This window comes from Callionymus lyra, chromosome 4 (assembly GCF_982586985.1).
Source record: "Callionymus lyra chromosome 4, fCalLyr1.hap1.1, whole genome shotgun sequence".
NCBI classification, from domain to species: Eukaryota; Metazoa; Chordata; class Actinopteri; order Syngnathiformes; family Callionymidae; genus Callionymus; species Callionymus lyra.
Genome location: NC_141821.1, coordinates 9,380,135 through 9,406,304, shown reverse-complemented (window position 1 = coordinate 9,406,304; position 26,170 = coordinate 9,380,135). Strand labels below are relative to the sequence as shown.

At 35.3% G+C, this 26,170-nt stretch overlaps 1 protein-coding gene across 8 annotated transcripts in view; it reads left to right on the top strand.

Moving 5' to 3' along the window:
• Positions 1–26,170, top strand: part of nrxn2b (neurexin 2b) — a 736,064-nt gene that overhangs the window by 44,419 nt on the left and 665,475 nt on the right. The window lies entirely within an intron of this gene.

Sequence of the window (26,170 nt, the reverse complement as noted above, 5' to 3'; positions counted from 1 at the left end):
GATGAAAGGAAGGATTCAAAAAAATGTGTCTGTTAAAAATGTTCTGTTTTATTAAACATTACACCAGGAGGTGTAACTCACATGTCTGTTATGGAAATACATCGTCTGTATATTTCAATTATTAAATATTAGAGTGAAGCGTAATTAGGTAGAAAAGAAACAGAATATTTTAAAGTTTAAAAGGATCCCGTCAGTGATGTCGAAGAAGAAGAACGGGAGGAAAATATTGACACCTTTGTTTCACTAACTTGACATCAACGCTGAATGTAGGAGAGAAATGGTGTATATTCTTTAAGTCCTATTGATTATAACCCTCTAAAAGGTGTTTTATTTTTTAAATTTCTCTGAAGTAACAATGACATCCTACTTTTGGTACGTCAAGGTGCTCGTTTCAGTCAAAAAAACAACCATAAACTAATGAAAATGGGTGAAACGCGAATCCTACATGGTTTATTTTTACCATGATTATTTGCATTATAATACAAATAATAATACTTTGAATAAATGAAAGGAAGATGCACACGATATAACAAAAACTACTAAATCTGATTCACTAAAGTTGGATAATGAACTACAAAGCTTTTATCAAGTTTCTTTTTCTTTTTTAGCTCTAAAGAACTTGGCATTTAGTTCATATATTTGTTATAGGATATTCTACATAAATGTTTTGATTAATCACAAAAGAACACATATATTTAGATTAAGAGCAATCACATATACACTAAAGAAAAAAAAATGAAATTTCACTTGATACTATCATACACATATTTTTTTGTGAGTTATTTTTTAATTCCTATTATTTATTAGACTTATTTTGCAATAAAGGCTTCACTTGTAAATAATTATTTTATCTGTTTGTTTTTGCTAGTTCATAAAACTAAGAGGAAAAAACACATACCTCGATTGCTTTTAAGTGTACTAACGTAATGTATTTATTAATTCATTTTCAACTTAAATGTTTTATTTTTTTTGTCATTAACATTTAAAAGATGGGTTTGAAGTAGAGCTGGCTGGTGTGACAAAATATATTGTCATAAAGTTTCCGAAATATAGTTTTTTCTCATTTCTCTTTAACAAACTGCACATATAAAGAAAAATATCACTGTCAACTTGTACATTTGGGACATATACAAAAACTGCAGTTGGAATGAGAGGGATGCCATCGTGTCATAACAGATAGCTTGGTGGCTAATGCTACAAATACTCATGTCTGACTGGTTGCTACAAAAACCTGCACCATCCTGGCGCATCGAGGACCAAGTTCGGCGCCTCTGATCTTGACAATCCAGAAGCAGTTTGACAAGATTAGACTTGGAAACGCAAATGCGTTTAAAACTTCTCAGCGAGACTGCAAGTACAATACGTTGAATGAAGTCAAATATGAGATTAAAATTATATTCAGTTCACATAAATCCTGCACCACTGTTTGGGTTTCAGTTCATTGTGTACGAGAACTGCCAAAAGATGATTTAATAGGATTTAAAGTTCAATGTTGTTCAGTCCAAAAGAATAGCAGAGTTGAAAAAGTTATGAGCCAAAATTTAACAGGTAAAATTTTACTGAAACGAAAATATTGACTATACAACATGGATGTCGGAAAAAAACTAAATTAAATTCTATTCTATTCCATTTTATCATATATCATTTATAATATCAATAAAAACACTAGTTTTTAATCAAGAGCGGCAAATCTCACTGCAATCTACGACATTTCTCACCCAGTCCCGTCCCTTCAGATGTTACAAGTTGTAGTTTCGTTGGATGGATGAGGTCATTTCTACGAGATCTCATTCCTGCAGAACAGAACCCTTTGGAGTGGAGCTCACTACGCCGTCATTTGTCGGATACCGGACAGGACGATATCTCCCTGGTGGCCAGAAGGAAGGTGTGAAGGGGGCGCGTTTCCAATCGCTAAAACAGGGGTGACGGACGACAGTCGACATTTTTGAGAACCATCATTTAAAATGAGTGTAACAATTCCTCAAGGTCTTTTTGTATTTGAGTATTAAATAATTATATGGGTAAGTTATAGTTATTTGTTAAGCACCTTTCTAGACCAGGGTCACAAAGCGCTTTAACAATCAAAAACAATTCACAAATATAGACAAATATTAGAATGTTGCGAGGACTTCTCTGTAAATGACTTCCATCATGCTGCCCTAACAGATCAATAGAGTTTAGACAACACGTGGGGGGTGGATTGAGTCCGGGATACGGAGTCAGTCGGTTGCTGGTCCTCCTGACTTTGGAGAGACACTGATCATAGACTGCGTGGCTGCTGTGGGATCAAAGGCTTTGTCAGTCAAAGCCCCTTAACTCTGCATCTGTGCAGCTGTCTACAGGTTGTCAGGAAGGCATGGACCAGGAATAATTCATGACCTGAGCGGGTAACCCCCTGATGCTCTCCCTACCCTGAATAAGACAGCAGGTCACACATCTCTAAGCCTCTGCTTATCAGCCCCCAGGCAGTAAATGGGAAGCAGCCACTGGATTTCAAGCAACTGCTCTTATCAGGAAACTCTTGGAGCCTCTTCGCAATAAGATGCAGCGATACACCAATCTATGTCTGGCTATAAGTGAACTGAAAACATTCATGTTAGTGGAGTTAACAGGTCAATTATTGTCCAGAATGGTCAACAGTCCAGAGTAGGGGGCGCTCACCTTAACAACTCAAAGAGCCATTTGGACCCATTTCCTACATGAAAGAAAACCCCCTCGGAGTCGCAAAACCCCTCTGACTTTAAAAATAAATATCATTCCATTATGTTCACTTTCTCTGTTTTTCTTTATGCTATGTATAAATGAACTATAAATAAAATGTTTGTAAGTGATCATTCACTCAAAGTTCAAACTAAACTAATTTTCTACTCTGTCGATTTAGGGTTGGGATTATTTTCAGAGTAATTGTTCTTTTTTAGAGTTGTAGACAAACATATTTGTTCATTTTAATGTAGCTACTGGAGCTCAGTTGTCTACTTCTTCAACGTCGTCCAAAAAGATAATTAAAAACATCCAAATACCTCCGTACTGCTGGTCTGTAATGTCCATCTAGTATTAAAGCGTCGACATGAGAAGAATGTATGTAAAAAAATAATAAACAAGTCTATATTTTAGGCTTGTTTTGACCAGGCTGTGAGCCATAATCTCTTATGTCGAGGCTTAAATTCAAGAGGGACGTTACAGACGAGCAGTATTTGGATGTTTTTAAGTTTCTTTTTGGACAAAGATGAAGATGAACACAACTGAGCTCCAGTTGCTACATTAAAATGAACAAACATTTGTGTCTATAACTCTAAAAAGAATCGATTACTCTGAAAATAATCCCAACTCTTAGTGGACACGAGGGTGAGTGGAAAATATTTGAATATTGGGTGAACTACCACTTTAAGCATTGATAATTATCTTAAGAATGTTTTATATATTTACTGCAGTTGTTTACCTGAGTCATGGTTGTTTTTCCCTTTCTTATGTCAAGCACTATGTGACTCTGAAGGGCTATTTATATATACATAAATATACATCATAATCAACATCATTATAATATTATTATTATTTCCATCATTTCGACAATGCAGAATGCAAAATAAAAGTACATTAAAAACGAAATGATTTGATATCTAACCTAATTTATAATAATGTACACGTTTTTAACTGAATTTAATTTATTTAAATCTTTACTATATAAATGCTAAGCATATAATATTTGAGGTGATGATATTCCTTAACCATCTGACGATGTTCAAAGATAGAGTTTCTGAGTCTGCGCTCAATAAAAACTTAAAAAAACACAAAATGGACACAGGTTTTTATATTGAGGACAAATCACGTGAGATTTGGGCAGAAATATTGTGGGTTGAGCAATTTGTTGGTACCAAACCAGCTTTTTAAAAATGTGTTTCCAGTCCAAGTTATAAACAAACTATTCGCTCACTGATCAAACATCCAAAGGCAGTTTCTGCAGAGGTTGAAAAATAAATAACGATGTTTTGTTTGGGGTGGAAACGTAAGCGACCGGCCTTGTTAGTTCATCTCACCATCTCGTTGTTTATCACGATTTCAGCACATCGCTACACCTATCAATAAAACCATCCAATATGTCAGGTTTGACAAAGAAAATCACATTTTAATGTCATGATAAAGTGTCTACAACCTTCTTATTATTGGAAATCTCATCTTGAAACAACGTTTGATTTCTTAAATACCAACAGGAAGACTGTACCTACAAATATTATCCATAATACACTAGTTTCTACTGGACGTCCGTGTTGTACAGTCAGTATTTTCGTTTCAGTAAAATTTTACCTGTTAAATTTTGGCTCATAACTTTTTCAACTCTGCTATTCTTTTGGACTGAACAACATTGAACTTTAAATCCTATTAAATCATCTTTTGGCAGTTCTCGTACACAAAGAACTGAAACCCAAACAGTCGTGCAGGATTTATGTGAACTGAATATAATTTTAATCTCATATTTGACTTCATTCAACGTATTGTACTTGCAGTCTCGCTGAGAAGTTTTAAACGCATTTGCGTTTCCAAGTCTAACCTCTAATCCTTTTCACATTTATGAACTGGAGTTTTTTGCATTTTGAATATCGGGTTACAGAGTTGCGTCCCTCTGCGGGGCCTCGGTAAACAGAGCTGCAGCCAATGAGAGCGGGTTTGAGAGGAAGTCGATGAGATTAGAAATGGATTGTGGATGGACCGACTCGCGGGACGCTAGCTCTCACCTATGGCTCACAGACAAACAAGGAGAAGATGAAAATGCAATAATTTCAGCTCAGAAAAGGGTAATGGGTGTCAAGAAAACCATGTATTTCACGCACATTTGTGTCTGGTGAAGAGAAGTTGGAGAACAAGTGTGACACGGGAGAGTGCACCGGGGTCTGCAGCACAGATTATTTTCAAATTGATGTCTGCTGTCCCAGGACCGTATTGGGATTGACTAAAGTGGTTCTCGATAGGGGTGAAGACGAATCAATTTTTATATAAGAATCTGAATTCTAATAATCTACCATTCAAGATGTATTCATAAACTTTAAAGATCTTCATTTTATTAACGTTTTCCCCAGACATTAGAGCGCCACCATGAGGTAAACAGAGCAGCAAAATCCAACTACAGTCAACCAATGAACTCTACACTGATTTTCTGTTGATTTTTTTTTTTTAAATACAAACATTCAATATGTATTTAAAATATAGTGATGACAGTGATTCGGGCCTTTTACACTGGAACATGTACATGCTAGTTTAGTAATATAATTTGAAATGTATATATATATGTATATATATATATTCCTCAACCAGTAACTATCTTATACAAATATATGTATTTTTTTGGCTCATTTACACACCAATAATTCAGATTGTTCGGGTCAGGATTAACAGTAGACACCCAAAGAATAACATCCTCTGCTGAAAATTGATGAACATAAAAATAAATAAACCATTTCATCATCTTCAAAAAAATTAAAATGGAGATATTTGCGTTTAGATTGTATACTTCATACATTTCCTCATACAAAATGATTCCCTAAAATAAATGAATCTATTTCTTTTCTGATATTTCAATGGTTTTGCTTTTTCAATATTTGTCACTACTGCGACTCTACTCTTCTTCCGAAGCTGTTGTGTCGATGGTTAATGAGAGGTGATCTGACCCATGTTAGACTAGATCAAACCATCTTTTGTACTCATTTATTGAAGATACAATATTTTATATGATATAATATTGAATTATATTCATAAAGAACTCATTTCTATACACATTTCTGCAATTGTTTGATCCATAGTGTGTTAAGATTCATCACTCTTTTAGCTATCAATTGGAGTATTTGTACCCCAAACTATTTGATGTGCGAATTATGGCTGAACTATAGGCCCAGGACATGGTTGATTGTTTTTAACGCTTCAGTATTAGTTTTAAAGTCATTCTGTACACACTGCTGGTTGATTAGTTGCCCGTTGTTGAAAAGTCTGCTCGGCTGGTGTTTGCATGAGTAAGTAGAGGACTTTCTGGAGTTTCTGTGACTCTTAAACTACAATGTTTTTATATTTACCGGGATTGTGTGTCCTCATATTTCAGTAGTTTTCAGACGGTAAGAAAAACAATTAAGCCCAAGCCTTGTGTACCGAAGCATGTGTGATCCAAATTCTGACCACCGAATGAAATTTGCAAGGAAAACCATACCACCAAAAACTACCACTTTTTGTAGTGATTAGCTGATAAAGCTTCATGAAGCAGTGTCATGTTGTTTATAGGTCAGTAGGTGGCGCCTGCTGCCAGGTTTAATTGCTGTTCAAATTAATAGATTATAGAGTCAACGGTGACATCTGGTGGACTCTGAAAAAAAGGCATCATTAAGCTTCATTAACCCATAATTACACTTAAAAGCTCATGACACTGGGAATTCAAACCAAAAATGCTCTCAGAAAATTGAAAAACCAAATAGAAAGTAATTGAACGTATGAACGTGTAGCCTGTTCCTCATATTGGCTTTGGTAAGATCAGACTTGTAACTTGATGCCACAAACCCTTTTTTAAGTTTATTAAAAGGAATTTAAGGAGCTTGCTTTAATTCATCAAGATATATTGTTTACGAGGCGTCAGCGGTTATCATCGTCGCTGGTGTTCTTGGCAGAAACGTTTGCTTCTTGGCAACAGACTTCTTGCCAAATCCGAGTTTCAATCAATTATCTCGAAAATCCTTTTGTTTTTCTTTTCACAGCCGTGGGAAGCCAATCCTTCTTGGAATTATTACACACTGTGGGAACTTCTGAGCAGACGGTGATAAAGAAGAAGAAGAAAAAAACTGCAATAAGGGAGTTTGAAACAAATACTGTGTAATTAAGTCAAGCTAAACCTCTTGGCAGTCATCAATGGACAATAGTGTTCTATTACTTCAACAGGAAGTAGAGAAAAATTGAAGCATGTGACACTGTGGATGTGGATCTTTAATTGTTACTGTCATCATGGCTTATGATGCAGAACAGAATCATCACAGAGCTCAAGTTGTTAAGACATGTTGTGACTGTGCTGATGAGGGTTCTTTGAAAAAGTCAGCGTGAGGTTAAGTTGCATCGAGGTGTCTTTTTCAGGTTCAGTACCAATATACTTACTATAGTAATGATGATGATAATGATGAGGGTCTTCTATGTGGGCACAGAGGTTAGATTTCTGGAGGTGTCAGTATGGGTACTGGATGTGACTTCTGAAGATTCATTAAATGGGAGTTAAAGGTCAATAAATATGAAGCAAAGAATGTTGTCTACAGAGGTTAAAAGTCAGGATGATGCTTCGGCAAGTTTCACTTACTTTATATAAGTAAAATGTGCTCCTTTTTTTTAGTGTTCAAATAAACACATTTTCATTTTAATAATGTATATATAACTTGTTTTGTATAATTTATTAATATTTTAGACACAATTCAACCTTACATTCCATGAAACGTGTTTGATTAAAAAAGGAAATAAACAAATGCATCCAGTGTGGTTCAATTGCACCAATTACCTCATTAATGAATATAAATACAATAGTACTTTAAAACCAGATTTTTTAATTGAGGTCTATTTTCTCCATCATATTGTAGTTTCACCCAATAGTATTGCCCTGTAATGAGACACATTTTTTACCATTTGAAATATCAATAATCAACTTTAAATTGGCTCAATAAGGCAGTGCGTCAGAGGCGTTTTAAAAAAAAGTTTGACGGATGACCTTTCCCGTAATTATCTCAATCATGTTTAGTATTTACGCTGAGACCTTTATATACTCTGTACATACATTATACGCATGTTTAATTAAACATCATGTAAGTTGGAGCAAATTCAACCAGTTTCAATAAATGGAGTTGAATTTACAAATATATAAATTGTACAAATATGCATTAACACATGTTTTTTTATTTATATTGTTGTGTTTTTGTTTCTCTTATTCTTTTGCTTGACTCTGAAGTGTCCTCAACATTTTAAGGAAGTCATCCTTTATGTTACATTAACATTAAATTACGAGATAAAAATATAATGTATGTAAAAATATGTTCTCGTTGGACAAGAACATGTTTTGTTAGGGGATGAAAAGCCACTGAGGGCCTTTACAATGAACTGGAAGACAATATATAAATATGAAAGACTTGATTCCAAACTCAAATGAACTTGACCTTTGGAAATCTCTGTTGTCCAGCCTTGACCAGTTTTCTAGTAAATTACCTGACAGCTTCACAGCTTCACAGCTTCACAGCTTCAGTGCTTCAGTGCTTCGCTTTGACATGCAGTCCCATGTCAGCCCATTAGAATTTCTTTGTCTCTTTGAGCGGTTGTTTCCGAGAACTATTTCAGAGGGCACAGGCTCGGAGACGGGAGAAGTAGGTCAGGTTAAAAACGCCACATGGGGGAGTAAAAAGCCCGCGGACCGCAGGAGATCCGGGGGAGAAGAGGGCAACGGAATCTGCGACAATCCCGACGTGAGACATGAAGTTTGCCCTCTGGTGAAGATCTGACTCAGCAGCTTTTGATGGGATGCAAGACAGCATGGATGTGTCTTTATTATAAAATATATTAATGTGTGGGCGGCGGTCGTTCGACCCTGACTTTGAGGCTCGCTTGGACGAGCTTTCACTTATACTTGCAAATCTTTGGAAGAGGGCAAACAATGGTGGACAAAGATCTGGCTGTGTAGTGATGAGCAACAACACAACTGAGTATTTTAGGAGAATGTAAGTATTATTGGAGGAGACGATTGTGAGTCCAGTGAACAATGAGTTACTCATGTAGATATCTTGCTTCTTTTAGAAACCAACAAGCCTCCAGGTCGCCTTGACCCAGAGGTAACACAGGGGCTTATGGGTGCTTCTCCACAACCAAGTTCCAGCCCAACACTACTCTGTCGTGTGCTACTTACGCCGTCATCACATAGCACCGTGAAAGTAGGAGGCAATGATTCACTTGCCAAACACAAAAAGCTCTGAATGAACAAATAGTCGTTCCTTCTTCCTGTGACGTAACTCATTGACCAATCAGTGGCCAGAAGTCGGTTGATTAAAATAGTATCTGCTTCGACGTACAGTGCTTTTAGAAACGCGACACGAACCTTGGTCAAGTCGAGTTGGGCTAAGACGAGACGATGGAAAAGGACCTGACTCACATTAGAACCATCGATGAGGTAGTTTTTATTCAATAATCTTGGACTTCCTTTCATGTTCCGGGATGTCGGGATCATCGGGCAAACCTGGAGAAGTTGTTAATTCACAAAACCACCACTAGGGACTTAATCTTTGGTTTTTAAATGATATTCTTTGAATCATAGCCTTTCTTAGTTTATTCATGTTCCAATTAATGTTGTAAAATAAAAATATTTCGATTTTTCTTTCATTATAATTAACATAGAAACATTAACATCAGTTTTCTTGTTACAATTAAACTTCAGGCCACTAGATGGCAGCAGTCTTTACTTCCTGCGAAGCTAAAAGAACAACAAAATCACAGCAAAAACTGAGGACAAGAGGATACATTATACTCCAGTAGCTTTTAAAGCTCTGGTTTGGATGATGTTTTCTCTTTCAGTTGTATTAATTAAACTAACAAAGATTGGAACAATCGAGAGATGTTAATAAAATTCAGTGTACCCTGAAATGTTCACAAAAAAGTTTATTGATATATAAGGTATTGTATCGTGAGCTGAACATAATGTATCCTGAGCTAAATACATTAATCATGATTCTTATTGTGAGATATGTATTGCTACAGCTCTACTAGTAGCTAAAGATGCTAAAAAAGAAATGTCCATTAAAAGTTGTTTTTTTTAACCCAGGTTCAGAAATTAGGGACGGCTAACTTATACTGCTTACTATAGTAAGAACTTCCACAGTAAAATATCTCCTTTTCTACCTTAAACTACTTAGCCCAGTTGTTGGGGTCCATTGGAACCAGTCCTTAAGACATTCAATACTGGGTCACAACGAAATAAAGTTTATACAACAATCATACAGTTTCGATGATCATTCTTTAAATGTTATTGTTATCTACAAAAAAGTAAACATTTCTTCAAAGTAAGATAAGCCTGTCACTTTTCATGTCAAAACTCTTTTTTTTCAGGCATGTAAACTAAAAAGACATTCCTGCCAAAATCCATCCTGTCGACTCATATAAAGTGTCCGCCAGACGGTTGGCTCAAAATCAAAGCAGATTGATGGTGTTTAAGATAAGAAACAGGTACTGCCAATGGAAGTGTAACTGATGGAAATTATGGGAGTGTTTGAAGGACAGATCAGAGATAAATTAGGATGGATCAAGCCTCTAAGAATGAAAAGATAACATCGTCATGATCAGATTTAAACTTCCTATTACACAGAGTTAGGTAAATATTCTTCTTTTTTTTTTCTGCTCGCGCCCTCGACTGATAATTTCGACACTATTTCGGACCTTCTTGCTGCAGAGAAAAAAAAAGGCTCAACATTGATGATGCTTTTTGCCTAGAATGCTATTCTTATTTTTGCTATGCTTATCTGATTCGCGGTCGATACTGTTGAGCTGGTCTGTTGGCAAACACTTCCTTAAATTGATACACAACACAAACCTCTGTGTCCAGTGCAGTTGGCACCTAATGTTTGCATCTAATGCTAAGAAAAATTGAGGACTATATCTGATTTAAATCTGATTTATACTTTTTAGAATAAGTGCATCACCCTTAGCTCTGGAGGTTGAAATGTCTGCATGTATGACCAAAATGAAGGAGCATCATGGGAAACAATAGTGATAAAAGGATCACGTATCTCCCCTGTAGCTGGAATAAAACCTTAGCAACCCGCCTCTCCAGAGAAACGTCTCATGTGGCGAAGCCTCCATACGGTTCCAGCTTTTATTTATGGACTCATCATCTGGTTTTAAACATGGGTGTGAGTTATTGTGTGTTAAGGGCGTGGATGGGGGGAGTTGTGGTGGGCCCTTTGTGGCTTTGCTCCCGCGGCAGTGACGGGGCCACGAACACACATCAATCGCCGCTCTGTCCTTGTGGATGTGCATGATGGTTCACCGCTCCTGAGAGGGAAATGGCTGACGCCTCTTTGTGAAAGTAACCGCCGCGGAAGTGACATTTAAATGGCCTGCTCCTCACCCTCGCCCTCTCGTACCTGACGACGGATAAATATTCATGAAGCTCGTCTGTTGACAACAAACAGATCCGAGCAAACAGACTGACATCATTGACATCAAGGGACGTGAAGACATAAGGTCATAGGGAGAAAATCCAACTAAAAGTTTCAAAAATGAATATGTTAACATTAAGAATAGGATTTAATTTCACACAAACAAGCAATAATTCCGTCATCATGAGTTTATAAAGACAAGTATTTTTTCCGGGCTAATGGTTTGTGATGGGTTGATGAAGCTTCATGAAACAGTGTTGTATTGTTAGAGCACAGTAGGTCGTGCTCTCTGTTTAGAAATGACGCACGGTTTCAAACGAATAGCTGCTCAAAGCAATTCGATTTAAGAGGACAGTGCCATCTAGTGGACCTTACAAATATAAATAAAGTGTCATGAAGCTTCACATAGCATCTCTACTAATAGGAGTTTAGGGAAACCTGAAAATAGATAGAAACTCTCAACCCAGCAACACAATTATAGATTGAAATGTTTTAATTTCATCATCTTGTCCTTTACATACAATTGTTTTTTGCAAATTTCTTACATGTACAATCATCGTGGTGTTTAATGGTATTCAAACCATTTTTTTTTACAATAATTTTAGACTTTTATTTATTGTATTATATATGGCACCTTTCTGCCCCACAAAACAGTATATTAAATTAACAACTAAATATAATATGTATTTTTATAGATAGCAACTCAATATTCATGGCGAATATCTGGATATGGTAATATATACGTAAAATAAAAAAAATAGAATTACTGTATCAATATTTAATTTGTTTTTAAAGACACTATCACTAGACAACAGCACTGTGTCTGTATTTTTATTTCAGATCACGTTTTATTTTTCACGTTATATCTTTTTTTAACAATTCAGTAAATGGTGTTAATAGTAAATCAAAAATGTTATTATTTTAACAAGCAAATATTCACAGCCTTTTTTTTATTTTCTTTTGCTATTAAACTGCCACTAGATGGGAACAGTGCATCCTTCGCAGCTGAAGGAAAAATAAGATCCCGGCATTTACTGAGGACGAGAGGATACAGTGACTCCAGCAGCTTTTAAAGCTGATGTTTGGACATATTTTGTTTGAAAACAAATGAAAGCAGTTACGACTTCATCAAGAGTCCTGTGGTCTGTAAATACTACAACACCAGAGTCAAGTACTCGACAATACTACAAATATATCTTTGTTCATACACTAATACGATGTATACCTAACTGTTATTGTTACTGTAACTGTTTTTTTTTTGTCATTTGATCTATTTTTACTACTTCCTTATTTTGTTGTCCTTATTTGGTCCTTGGGGTAGTCTTGGTTCTGTGATACGTCTGTGAATCTACTCTAAATTGATGCGTACGTGTATTCAACACCCACATTTTTCTTCATCAAGAACATTTATTCTGATATAAAAACATTAAATCAATCTACCCAGAGGGTGTTTGTCATTGAAGATTGTATTTTTACTCAAGTGAGGTTAAAAAGGCAATAAAACCTGCACAAACATGGAGACTGCCTTGAAAAAATACCAAATATTTGTATTAAACTTTTGTCCAGTTTGCATTTCGCCATCCATCATTCTTGAGTAATTTCCAAAACAATTCCACACCTTCTGCTCTAAATATCTGAATACTAAATTTTGAGGGGGCGGAAGAAGGAGTGAGCATAATAAAAAAGAGAATTAGAAGTGACTGAAGCAAAAGTTATGCTCTGACTCACCCGCCACAAAAGATCATGGAGTAAAGAGCTCAAAGGAAATACTTTTTTTTTTTGTCCTTGGAAAGCCTCTGAAAGTAGAACTTGATGCTTCGATAGGCAATAATGTGCTTTGTGAAATGGAACAGAAATGACAAACGGTGCATGTTCTTTATGTTGTAGGAGCGCGTGTCGCCGCTGCTTAAAGGTGCAGCGCCGTCTTCCGACACCTTCACCGGACCCACCGTCGTCTGCTTCAATTATATTTCCGATCCCTTTTAAAGAAGTAGTTGTATTACGGCTTGACTTTTGCAAATTAATCTGTAACGAAGAATAAGAAACCATCATTTTCTGGCATCATATTGTTGTTGCCTTGCTTCTCTTTTTGCACCAGACTTGCCTCCTAATTCTGACCAAAGCTGCGATTATGTTAGTCTCCTGTTTTCCCCAGTAGAAAGATAACCTTTCCTTTTATACGCCGGCAGCCTCTCATGCCGCTGGCGTTCGTCCTGGCTTTAATTAAAACTGTAATTGTGCAGACAGTCTCGCATTATATCTAATCTTTTCATTCAACCTGCTCGCTGTCTTGGCTTCAATTAACCAAGGCGGCTGTTGACTGTTGCCGGAGAAGGTAAATGAAGCGGAGAGCACTGATCGCTTTGACCTTCAGCCGCTCCACTTTTCCAGGCAGAAATATGTTATCGATCCACGAACGTGCACCTCGTCCGATGAGAAATTGCCTGACAAATGGAGCAGTAATGTCAACAAGTGATTTAAGAAACATGTACGATGAGAAATACGATTTTATTAAAGTACCTTCTGGTATTTTCTTTGGCTTTTTAACGCTTTATTCTTAATCTTTCTTTATTTCATTATGATATTTGACTTGTATTTAAATCATCAAAAAATATTGAATGACACAGAAAATAACATTATTAATTATGCTAGTGAAAACTAAATTTAATTGATATTTATTTAGTGAAAACCTAATTTAAAATGAACATAAGAAGAGGTGACAGTGAAATCAGGAGTGTTATTGTTATTGTTATTTGTTATTATGTTGTTAGTATTATCTTGATCTTTAAAGTATATGCTTTTTTGAGTATTGTTTTGATTGTTTAAGCACTTTGTGACCCTGGTCTAGAAAAGCGCTATATAAATAAATATTACTTACTTTCTTTACTTACTTATTTAATGTACAGTGGTTTAAATGTCTTCATTGTAATCACGGCAAAAGAGACGCTACAGCTCCGTGGAGGATCTGCAGCTGTTTGGTGGAAACGCTAATTGACTGGAGTTCAAGGAGATACTTGGTCCTGATACGAGGGGAAAAGATGCTTTCAGTGTAAATACAAAGTCATTTTTTGCTTGAGATAATGGTTAGTGCTCGCTGGAGTGAGTGTCAAGTCTGACGTGTCGTGTCACTGCTTCGTGTTACTTGTCGGTCAAATAAGAAGCGGAGTCTGAGAAGAATTTCATCCGATGGAAAAAACAAAAACATGACTCGAATGGAAATGCAATCGTTTACTTGTTATCTGACAATTTTTCATCGTGGGAATAAAACTTTAATTATAAAACAAGCAACAAATGTGTAGATTTAAGTGTGTTTCAAAGTGTTGTGTGACTCTATTGTATCATCAGTGTGTGTTTGTACAAAAATCTCTTTTCATTGAAATATTGACATTAGAAAATTATCTTAAGCCCCGCCCACTGAAAACACTTTGTTTTTCTGGAGATTAAATCTTTTTTTCTATAACCACACCCACTCTGCTGTGATTAGTCAAATATGGAGGTTTGTCACCACGTGTCATCAATCTCTGAAGTCTCCACCTCCAAAGGACTCGTTGTATAATCAAAGCGGGGCGTAATTATATGTGGCTGGAGAAGGAGTGAAGCCTTTATTAGGACTCTGCTCTCGTAACCTCTCGTTCGTCCAGATTTTAAACAAACTTTATAAAGAAATAAGTTGAAAACATGGTCATGATGAGAGACTTACTGCATCTTGGAGAGATAGACTTCAACATTTGAAACATGTGAGTCAGGAGAGTTGGCTTTTCATATTAGTTGGACATTTAAGAAACACCGTATAAAGTGAAGCTTCTAAGTGTCTGCTAGCATATAAATTAAGGTTTTCTCGTCTGTGTTGAAATATTAGTTTGAGGATTTTAATGAGATAACTCTTTGTATGATGGCACTGTTGGGCAACTGCTGTTTTTTAGGTCATCAAATGTGGCTCCGCTTTAAAGAAAAGGTTATGAACCTCTGTTTATTGTTACAGTGGCGACCATTCCGCTGACGTTATCCTTCCATTAGCTGGGTTTCTTATCTAAACACCAAATTTTTAAATCTTCGATACGCTTCCATCGCAAGGGGCCGGATAAAAACCAGACTTAACCTGCTACGGATAAAAAGTCCCTCGATGGTCAAGCTTTGACGTCAAGATTTCAAATGGATTTAGCAGAATTAAACTAAAAATCCTCCAGTTGAGGAATCATCCCATGCATGTGTCTTGTTAAATAATAATAAAAGGGACGGTAAGGATGTGAAAAAGTTGTGCGTGTCTGAGTGTTTGTGGTTAGTTTCGTATCAAAGGTCACCCTCGATGGTGGATGTGTTGAGACCTCAAAGATTGGTATCTACAAACTTATCTCTTCTTGGAGCTCCCAGCACGTAAATTGAAAGATAAAGCCTGTCTTTTATCCAAGATAGATGATCAGATAGAAACCACTGCATCACTTTCAGAGCCGCCGAAACATTTTGTCAGAGCAGTCTGAATGCTAAAAAAAACCTTGGCATTAGTGATGTTGCAGATGGAAAATTACATCTTTCCATTCACCATCTTCATCCATGGTCTAATGTCCACGTCTTGAAAGAGCCATTAGTCCGTCACTCTTGAGCTCTGAAAAGACGGAACGGTTTAATTATATAAGGCGGCCGTATCGTTAGAGCCCAACAAAAAAAAAGCTCTTTTGTTGTCGGACGATCACGTCTTTCTTTTGTACGCCATCGAGTTCCTGGAATGGCCCATGTGTCGGGAGAATCCGAAAAGGCGATGCATACAAAGGCAATGCAGAGGGAACATGAGGGCTGGCTGTAAGTGGAGCTGGAAAATATCTCAATAGTCTTTCACATCATGGAACAAGGTTAATATGTAGCCTGACAATGTGGGATTATTATTTTCCATCCATACCTCCTATATGATCCTCATCTATAGGTATGCGAAGTGTTGTTCCTATGAAAGTATACCAGTGTCATCAAGTACTGAGTTTACATTTTTATATTAAAATGTTGTTCTTGTTCTCATTCTAAATCGTTTTATTTTAAACTTTTTTTTTTTTTTAAAGAGGTTGATTTTTTTTTCTTTTATTAGATAAAAAAAAATGATAAAGAAATTCTTTTTTTATCGGAATTAGAATATAAAACGGTTTTTTAAATATTCCATGTCTCGATTTATTTTTCAACTTGTGAGATTTCAATTCAATATGAAAATGTTGTTATTATATTGCCACAAACGAACGCCAATCATGTGACACGCAGGCGATCATGTGATGAGGTTTTCAGATTTAACTTCACTTTACTTGCAACTTTAGCAGCGCGATATATGTTTAAAAATGGTGGATCAGTGCTTGTTTGGATTGGTCTGGTTAGATTGTACTTTTATTCCAAAATGTTAACATTGAATTTTAAAGAATATTCATTTTATAAAATATATTTTTAAAATACTGGAATTATAATGTCAAACTCTATGTGTAAAAACAAATAATAAAAAATTTAACAAATAAACAAATATATGAATATATATATATATCATCATTTAGAGTGACAAACTAGTATATATATATATATATATATATATATAATTTCATTAATTGATTCAATATTTAAAAAAAGGCTAACCAAGTTAAACCAGTTATTTAATTTTATAATCTTCTTGTTTCAACATTTAAAATGTTAAATTCAATCATTCGATATTCTGATGCCACAAATTCTTCTGAATTCTTTAATAAACTCTTTAATTTGTCCCTTAAAATCTGACTTCCGATGGTTGTCTCGATCATATGGAATACTTTTGTTGTCTGCAGATGCAAAGTTAGTAGATAGAGTGACTAAATAATTACTTATTTGGTGAAGGACATCTCTCTTGTTTCTTGTTGACTGCGTTCACACTCAATGATCACTTCAGATTAAGAAAAATGGGAAAAAATTCAGAAGCCCCCTCTTCCAAAAATAAAACAACAAAAAACAAAAGGTAATTTAAAAATAAAGATGATATATTTTTAAATGTGGTAGTTGGAATATAACAATGTATTTGATTTTCTAAAAATGAAGTAATACCAAAATACATCTTTCAATATTAAAACTATTGAATTCAACGATTTAAAAAGAGTCAATGTTAGAAAAGTTCCTGATGGCACTGATCCACTTCCATACGAACCCCTTAGAATTTCAAATGAACATCTCATTGAATTCAAATCACATCGCCTGCGGCTAAAGTGCTCCATAACTGCCACATCTTGAGGTCAAAGGTTAATGAAACACTCGATGTTACATGCACTGACCCTGAAGGGTCCACAAGCTTCAGGAAAAAAAAAAGCCATAATGTTAATTTTAGCATTATTCTCCGTGGCAGGTGGTCCAAACATAGCTCCTAGTTCAGCTCGGCGACCTATACCGTCAAGGCAGTTTCCCTCGTTAAGAGATTCTGCTTAATAATTAATGGGGTCCATCGGCTTCAGAGGAAGCAGTCAATCGATGCTTCATCTCATTCTTTGTGCCCGAGGAAACTATAGATTCCACATCATCAGGTTCCGCTGCTTTGTTAATGCCTCATGCCAAATTGTATCCTCGACGGAATACGAAAAAAAAATCAAGGAGCCAAAAACGGTACTGTGCGGTGAAGTGGTCGAGCTAACCTCGTGAGCGTTGCTCCCTCGCTGACCCCTCGCCTCGTGGGGGTTATATACGTTTCTCCCTCTGGGCCATCTTGTTAATACAAACCTAGACAGCAGCGGTGTTTAATCTTCTATCTGACGAATACTTCCTCTATCAGCCGCACTTCAATACTTGTGCTACTGTTTGTGTCCTTGAGCGCTGGCATGAGCCGTGGCTTTAAATACAACCTAAAAATAATATTAGATTTGTTGTTTTACATCTTCCATGTATGACTGTTATAATTATGACAGGTTTGTTTTCAGAAGATGAGTAGATGCTCTATATTGTACATCGAAAAATTGTTTTTATTGATTATTAGATTTACATTTCATTGATAAATTTAGTGAATGAGGTTTTTGAAAACTGATGAAATTAAGTATTCTGAGTCAGTTATTGAGAATTATAAAGTAACTTAAGTGAAGGGAAGACTAGTTATATGATGATGAAGCTTCATGTAGTAGTGTCCTATTTATTTAAAGCTCAGTAGGTGTCGACTTCAATTTAAAAATTATTTAATTTTCTTCAGAATGCTGTTCAACCGAAGTAAAACAAATTCTCAGATTCAATGATTCTTGAGGATGTAAGATGACTTTTAAGAAGGGTTCCGCTAAGAAGGAGCCCTAAGATGAGGGTGTTTCCCCGACGCTTCTTATCTGCCTTCTTAGGATAACCTTAAGATCAAGCCAAAGAATCTTTGTGAGAAGCTCTTGGTGACTTTCATATGAGGTGGTGAGTTCAATGACATCTGTTGTACTTGATATCAATGAAAGACCACAGGGTTGTTGATGTTTTTTTTTATGTGTAGTTGTTAAAAAGCTCATACATTTTATGTTTTACTTGGTTCATTGGAGTAGAAACTGTTAAGTTATAGTGTGTTCTCTCACTTCGTTATAAAACTCCTACACCCTTGAATGCATCATTGGCCTTTGACGGTTGGCGCAGCAAAAGTTAAGGCATTTTTCTTTCAGTCTCTTATTAATAAATGTTGATTTAATTCAGTTTGTAAATGCAAAATTGTGAGTTTAAAATTGTTTTATGGATTAATTAGACTCACAAGTGTTATTTATTTTTTAACGGATTAGACATAGTAGTATTATAAATTGTACATGCAGATGTTTATAGAAAACAAATTGTTTAATTATTTATAATGACCGAGGATATAAATGTCCTTCATGTTGACCGCTAAGCATCGGGTCACTAAGAAGGCTGTTAAGATTGGGTCAGCTCCATCTTACACTTCCTTCCTAGTGAAAGATCATCTTCTTAAGCTTAGAGCGACTTTGGGAAAACGCATCCTTCATACACAGAATTCTTAATGGCCCTCCTCAGATTATAGCGCTTAAGAGTTTCTTTACTCGTCTGGGGAAACCCGGCAAAAAAAGATAATTCCTTATGAAGGTTCATCGACACATCACTTGCGAAGAGGAGAGTCGGATTAGTTAGACCTTGTAGAAAGAGTGACAGTTGTATTTTACGTATTAATGTTAATTCAACAGAAAGATAAGGTCTCGTTGGAAAATCAAATTCTGAATTTCAGAAGGTTATCTTCATCATTAATCCCTGGTTCACGGTATTGAGAAGTTAGAAAAGTAGCTAGTAAGTAAGTAAGTCATTTATATTTATAGACCAGGGTCACAAAGCGCTTAAACAATTAAAACAAAACTCAATAAAATATATACTTAAAAGGTCAAGACAACACAGAGAACAACACAGGAGTCTCAGAGAATCAAGGATCTTTGTTTATTTGTGAAGGACATCTCTCTTGTTTCTTGGATTATCACTTGCTACAACTTGAGATTCTCCTCTTGATCAATAATTATTCATCAATAAACACAATGAGATATATATATATATATATATATATTTTGAAATACTGTCCAACCATTCTAAATCCAAAGGTTTTTGCAACAGCACTGGTCGTGCACCAGACAAAGATAATTTCTCTGGTAAAACTCTTCATATGGACAAAGCTAATGTTCGTCTTAGAAAGCAGATGTCAAACCTTCAAAGTACACAAAAATAAAAGGAACTCAGCGACTTCCATCCGTCTGACTCTCTTTGCTTCGAACCACTCAAATGTGCGGAAGATAGTTTCTGCTATAATAATCTAATTTGAATCTCAGATAAGGCTGTAATTTACCAACGATTCCTATCTAGACGATAGCATGGATTTGCATAATAAGTCAATACGAATTTTAAGGCGTTCAATTGTGGCTGAAGGTTAGTTTCAGCAAATCTATGAACCAGGAGACGCTTGAATTTCTATGTGGTTAAAGAAGTTTACGAAAGTAAAATTAGTTTTCGGACCTTTTGGTCACTATGACCCAGAGACGACACAAGGGATACCACAAACACATTTGTTTTCGGACCTTTGGGTCACCTTGACCCAGAGACAACACAAGGGATACCACAAACACTTTTGTTTGCAAGCCTTCGGGTCACCTTGACCCAGAGACAACACAAGGGATACCACAAACACTTTTGTTTGCAAGCCTTCGGTTCACCTTGATCCAGAGAAAACATAAGGGTTAGCAAATGGTTAACTTATATTTAACAATAAATCATTAAAAATAAAAATAGTATGATTGGATTTCACAGATGCAACTTTTATCCTGTAAATAATCCTCAAATTAACATTTCCATACACCGTCGCACAAAGATCGTCTTCAAACATGAGATCGTGAAGGAACAAAGTACAATTTTATTCTCTGATCCGGCCAAATTATCACCAAAACCTTTTGTCTCGAACTGAAACACCAGGCATCGATCCTTGTCGCGCCAGTCGACCTCTCCTGCTAGAAGAGCCCATTAAAACAAGCCAACGTCCGACAGGTGTCATTGGACATCATTACTGGGCACGAGGCACCGTTCGCTCCGAAAGAACCCGCAGCTCATTACCGAGAATGGAAGCCACGAGATTCCCATTTCCACGCCGTCCGCTCATTTGCATACAGACCACAGATTGTTTGACTGCGTTGAAAGCAGTGGATATAATGTGCCTTTATGGAGACGCTTCTGTCAGCGATGATTATCAATACATTATCGATCATGCTTTTTATTTCATTGATATATGTATTATTTTATTTCAATTGATGACATAATGTCATATCTTATCAACACATTCTTTAAGTACAAACAAAAAATAATAATAATGTTAAATACTCCTCAAAGCTTATTCTTTCAAGGAAAAATACAAAGTTTATATTTTCTTGTTGATATATTATTAGATTTATTACACAATTTAAGATAAGATTTTTTTTTTTTTTCTTTAAACATTCTGGAAATTTAAGCATCTCAACAAACAATGATACACACTATACTAAGGCATACAGTTTATATACACACAAATAAAAACACAAATAAAATAGATAAAATAAGCAAATAATAAAAAACAAATAATAAATATTGATAACGCAAGTAAAATGATAATATAATTCTAAAATAATGAAATAGTAATATTTAAAAAAATCACAATAATAAATATACAACAAATATTAAACATGAATACACATACACAAGTACAAATGGGAAGGAATGAAAAAAAAAAAAAAAAAAACATTTGTTTGGTTTAATATCCTGACAGTAATGGATACAGAACGCGGTGGTAAAATATTTGTTTCCTTTTTTTTGTGTTAAAATCTGGCACATGAAAAAGTAATTTATAAATTTTGAGTTGAAAAATATAATCGATAACTCATTAATGTATTTACATTTATTATTTAATATTTCTATGACCCATAATAACTTTTACACAACAGTACTATGTATCAGGGCGTAAAAATATGTCCCTTATAATATATAGGTTTTTAGTCACATTTAAAAATGTGACTTTTCTGTAGTATTGGTGGATTTTTCTTTTAAATCTACATTCATTTTCACTTTCTTTTATTCTTTAGAGCATGTACAATTGTCCTCCTGGCACTATTAAATATATCAGCATAAGTGGATGAATATATAAATTAATTTGCAGATCATGTTTTTTCTCTACGTCTTTTAATATGTATAATTATTGTGGGATCATGTTTTTAATAGATGGAGCATCTTTCATTTGAGGGATATAAACATCGGAACAGATCATGTGTTTAATGCCTGTTATGTTATCAACATCCTTTGACCTTTTTACTGTTGCGGCCTTGATTCTACATGAATCCACGACAGATAAGCTGATGCAAACACATGCACCTACATTCCCACCTTGCATTAATTCAGGATTCAGGCTCATTTTAAGCATCATGTAAATCTGCGCCGCGTTCATTAAACCCTCAGCAGACCTCGCTCAAAGAATAACTGAGTGAAACAGAATATAAAATCAGATTTTCCTGCAGAATTAAACATGAATTTTAAATCCTTCTGTGGTGCAGAGGCAACTTTATCTTCATGTTACATGAACGTAGTACCTGGCAGTAGGTCAACCTCGTAGATAGGACTCGGGGTTTAAACGAGTGGTTGCGTAAGGAAAGTAAAGTTATGGGAGGCACAGGCACGTTATCAGGACCACGGACAGCTCCTTTTGAAAACGAATGACTGCTGAACTGTGTCAGAACTTTTAACTAGTAAGAAAAACTGCTTTAAATGGATTCGGTTTATATATTTGACACAGAAACCGTCATAAATAAATGAATGCGAGTGAAATGAGAAAATCACTCGACTGACGGTCCAGCAACAGTCTCTGCTCTCTCGGTTTTGACATTTTGATTCAGCGTAAGAAAAGAAAGTAAAAATGCATTTTGAAGATGTAATTTCCATCTAAAATCAATGCCACCTACACGTTGTTGGCACCAGCGTGACAAACAAGAACAAATGTATTCTTGCAAAAATTGCCATCAGGTACAGAAATTGCCGCCAGCTACATTTATTTGCGTTTTCGGTATTTCTTTAGAATAACTATCTGTTATTAGTAGCTCATTTGTATATTTGTATGACTTGTTAAGTATTAGTTAACTGTTTGCTAACCCTTGTGTTGTCTCTGGGTAAAGGTGACCCACAGGCTTGAAAACAATTGCGTTTGTGGTATCCTCTGCATCGTCTCTGGGTCAAGGTGACCCAAAGGTCCGAAAACAAATGTGTTTGCGATATCCCCTGTTTTGTCTCTGGGTCAAGGTGACCCAAAGGTCCGAAAACAAATGTGTTTGTGGTTTCCCTTATGTTGTCTCTGGGTCAAGGCGACCCAAAGGTCCAAAAAGAAATGTGTTTGTGGTATCCCTTGTGTTGTTTCTGGGTCAAGGTGACAAAAAGGTCTGAAAACAAATATTTTCTGGGTATCCCTTGTGTTGTCTCTGGGTCAAGGTGACCCAAAGGTCCGAAAACAAATGTGTTTGTGGTACCCCTTGAGTTGTCTCTGGGTCAAGGCGACCCAAAGGTCCAAAAACAAATGTGTTTGTGGTATCCCTTGTGTTGTTTCTGGGTCAAGGTGACAAAAAGGTCTGAAAACAAATGTGTTCTGGGTATCCCTTGTGTTGTCTCGGGGTCAAGGTGACCCAAAGGTCCGAAAATAAATGTGTTTGGGGTATCCCTTGTGTTGTTTCTTGGTCAAGGTGACCTACCTCCACCACTGCATATGTACTGTATTTATGGAAACCAGGGAGGTAGTTGACCTTGAACCAGAGACAACAAAAAGGATAAAACAATTAGATTTGTTTTCAGGCCTCCGGGTCACCTTGTCCCTGAGATAACACAAGGGTTTATAACTTTTCCTTTATAGATAGTTAACAGAGAATTAATAAACTGTTAGTTAATAGGTTATAAATGACTTCTAATGTCTAAAGTTTATCACTGTCTTTATAAACAGCCAATAGATCCCTAACAAGCTGTTGATGTAAAGTCATGTTGATGCTTATTCATTATTTATACTTTGTAAATTAGTAATAGTTAATGAAACCGTTATTTGCTTACTTATGACTCAGTCAGTTGATAGTTTATATATGTTGGGACGTTATTGTAAAGTTGCAACTATTCCTCATTTACGGTTAATATGAAAAAAAGTTATAAGTCGTTTATAAGTCATTAACTTACACTTTATTAATGCTATGTTAACTATATATTGGGTATAGTTATAAATCATTTACAAACCAATCCTTAAAAAGTCATTAATACATCATCAATAAGCAGAAACACTAACGATCTATTGACTAGTTGTTTCGGATCGTTATTCTTAAGTGTCGCCCGGTTTTCTCAGCTCGCAAAACGCTCACTTTACTCTTATGTTGTGTAAACAATTATTTTCTATTTTTACTTCATTTATTTACTTCGGACAGGACGGTTAAAGATTCTAAAGAATCTTCCGAAATTTGAATAAAGAAGAATAAATATTGTCAGGCAGGGATTTTGAAACTCAAGGCAACACAAGCATAAAAAAAATCATCACTTTGTCTGATTTAAATGTATATTTGTGTTATAATTATGATCCTCCATCACACATAAAGTTAAGAACACCCAGAATACTCTGTTAGCAAATGTTAAAACTGACAAGTAATCAAATCAATGTACAGTAGATTGTGTTCTAAATGGGCAGTAGGAGTCCATTTAAAATGACTGTTGATGAAACGCTGCATAATTGACTTGAACTCAAATATTAAACAGCAAATAGCAGATCAGTGATTTTTTTTTTACCCCAGACTTTAAAGAGCATGGACTCAAACAGGAGTTAAACCTCATCAGTTTGTTGCCTCCTTGCCAGCAGCTTCTGGGACAGGTGGCGTTTTCCTTCCTTTTCAGAGGTTAATGTCCAACCATCTGTTTTTAATTTATTTATTCTCTTTATCTCGCAAAGTCAGGGACAACCACGACGGCTCTCAAATCATCTTTCAACGTGGATTTTCAGAATATACTTAACGCTGCTTGATAAAAAATTATATTTTTCCAAATATACACATTCGCTTTAAATGATGAATAATTGCTATCAAATGGTTTATTAACCAGAGACTGCTTCAAGATTTTTGCTTCAATAATTCATGAGTCTTTGCTGAGTTATTGATTGGAATATTAAATGTGTTTAAATATTTACTTTGTGAATAATGGATATCTGTGAAATTAAAACTGTTGATTTGGGTGGCGTACAATTTTTCTTCCAAAGCCACATAAGCGCTCTACAAATATTACTCACTTACTTACATGTGTCGTGAAAAGAGATACTGTTCCGGAATGTGAAAATATCCTTCCAAGCCCATGAGCAAAGCAAACGTCAGGCTCTGATTTTTGGCTCTGAGCCGCTATTTAAATGAAATGGTACATCTATTTTAGGCTGAGAGCGCCTCACCGTGAGCGCCAAGATACTGCTTCGTGAAGCTCAGTTTTCCTGCTTTAGTTCATTTAGGCAAATCAAAATATTGGGTTTTAAATGCATGACATTTAGATTCAAACAACAGTTGTGTTGGAGGCTCAGATCATTTTAGGAGTGCCAATTACTGAGCTCTGGAAATATCCTTAATTAAAACCTAATTTCCCCAATCGTTGTCTGGTAAAACAAGCTTATTTCTTTATTATATAACGTTTAATTATTGAATAATCAAGTCGATTAAGGTAAATAAAATGCACAAAGCACTAACATTAGTATTTATTCTGTTTTTCACCTTAGTATACACTGTATTTAGTATACATAGTAATAGTTGTTAGATTTGGTGAAACTGCTGATCAGTTTTCATGATACAGTATGATACACTATGACACACTATGATACATTATGATACATTATGATACATTATGATAAATTGTGATACATCATGATATATTATAATAAATCATGATATATTATGATACATTATAACTTGTGATATATTATGATGCATGGTGATACATCATTATACATAATGATAAATTGTCATACATCATGATACGTTATGATACATTATTAAAACAAATTTTGATACATCATGATACAATATGATACATTATAAAAATAAATTGTGATACATCACGATACATTATGATACATCATGATACATTATAATACATTATTAAAATAAATTGTGATACATTATGATACATTGTGATACATAATGATACATTATAAAAAGAAATTGTGATACATCACGATACAGTACGATACATTGTGACACATCATGATACATTACTATACATTGTGATACATTATGATACATTACTATACATTGTGATACATCATGATACATTACTATACATTGTGATACATTATGATACATTACTATACATTGTGATACATCATGATATATTATGATATGTTATAGCTTGTGATATATTATGATACATTGTGATACGTCATGATACAAAATGAGAAATTGTCATACATTATGATACATTATGAAAACAAATTGTAATACATCACGATACATTATGATACAATGTCATTGTTTTGAAAAGCTAACCACTAGATCTATTTTTTTAAGCGAGGCACCAAAATGCTGATTATTATTGTGTTT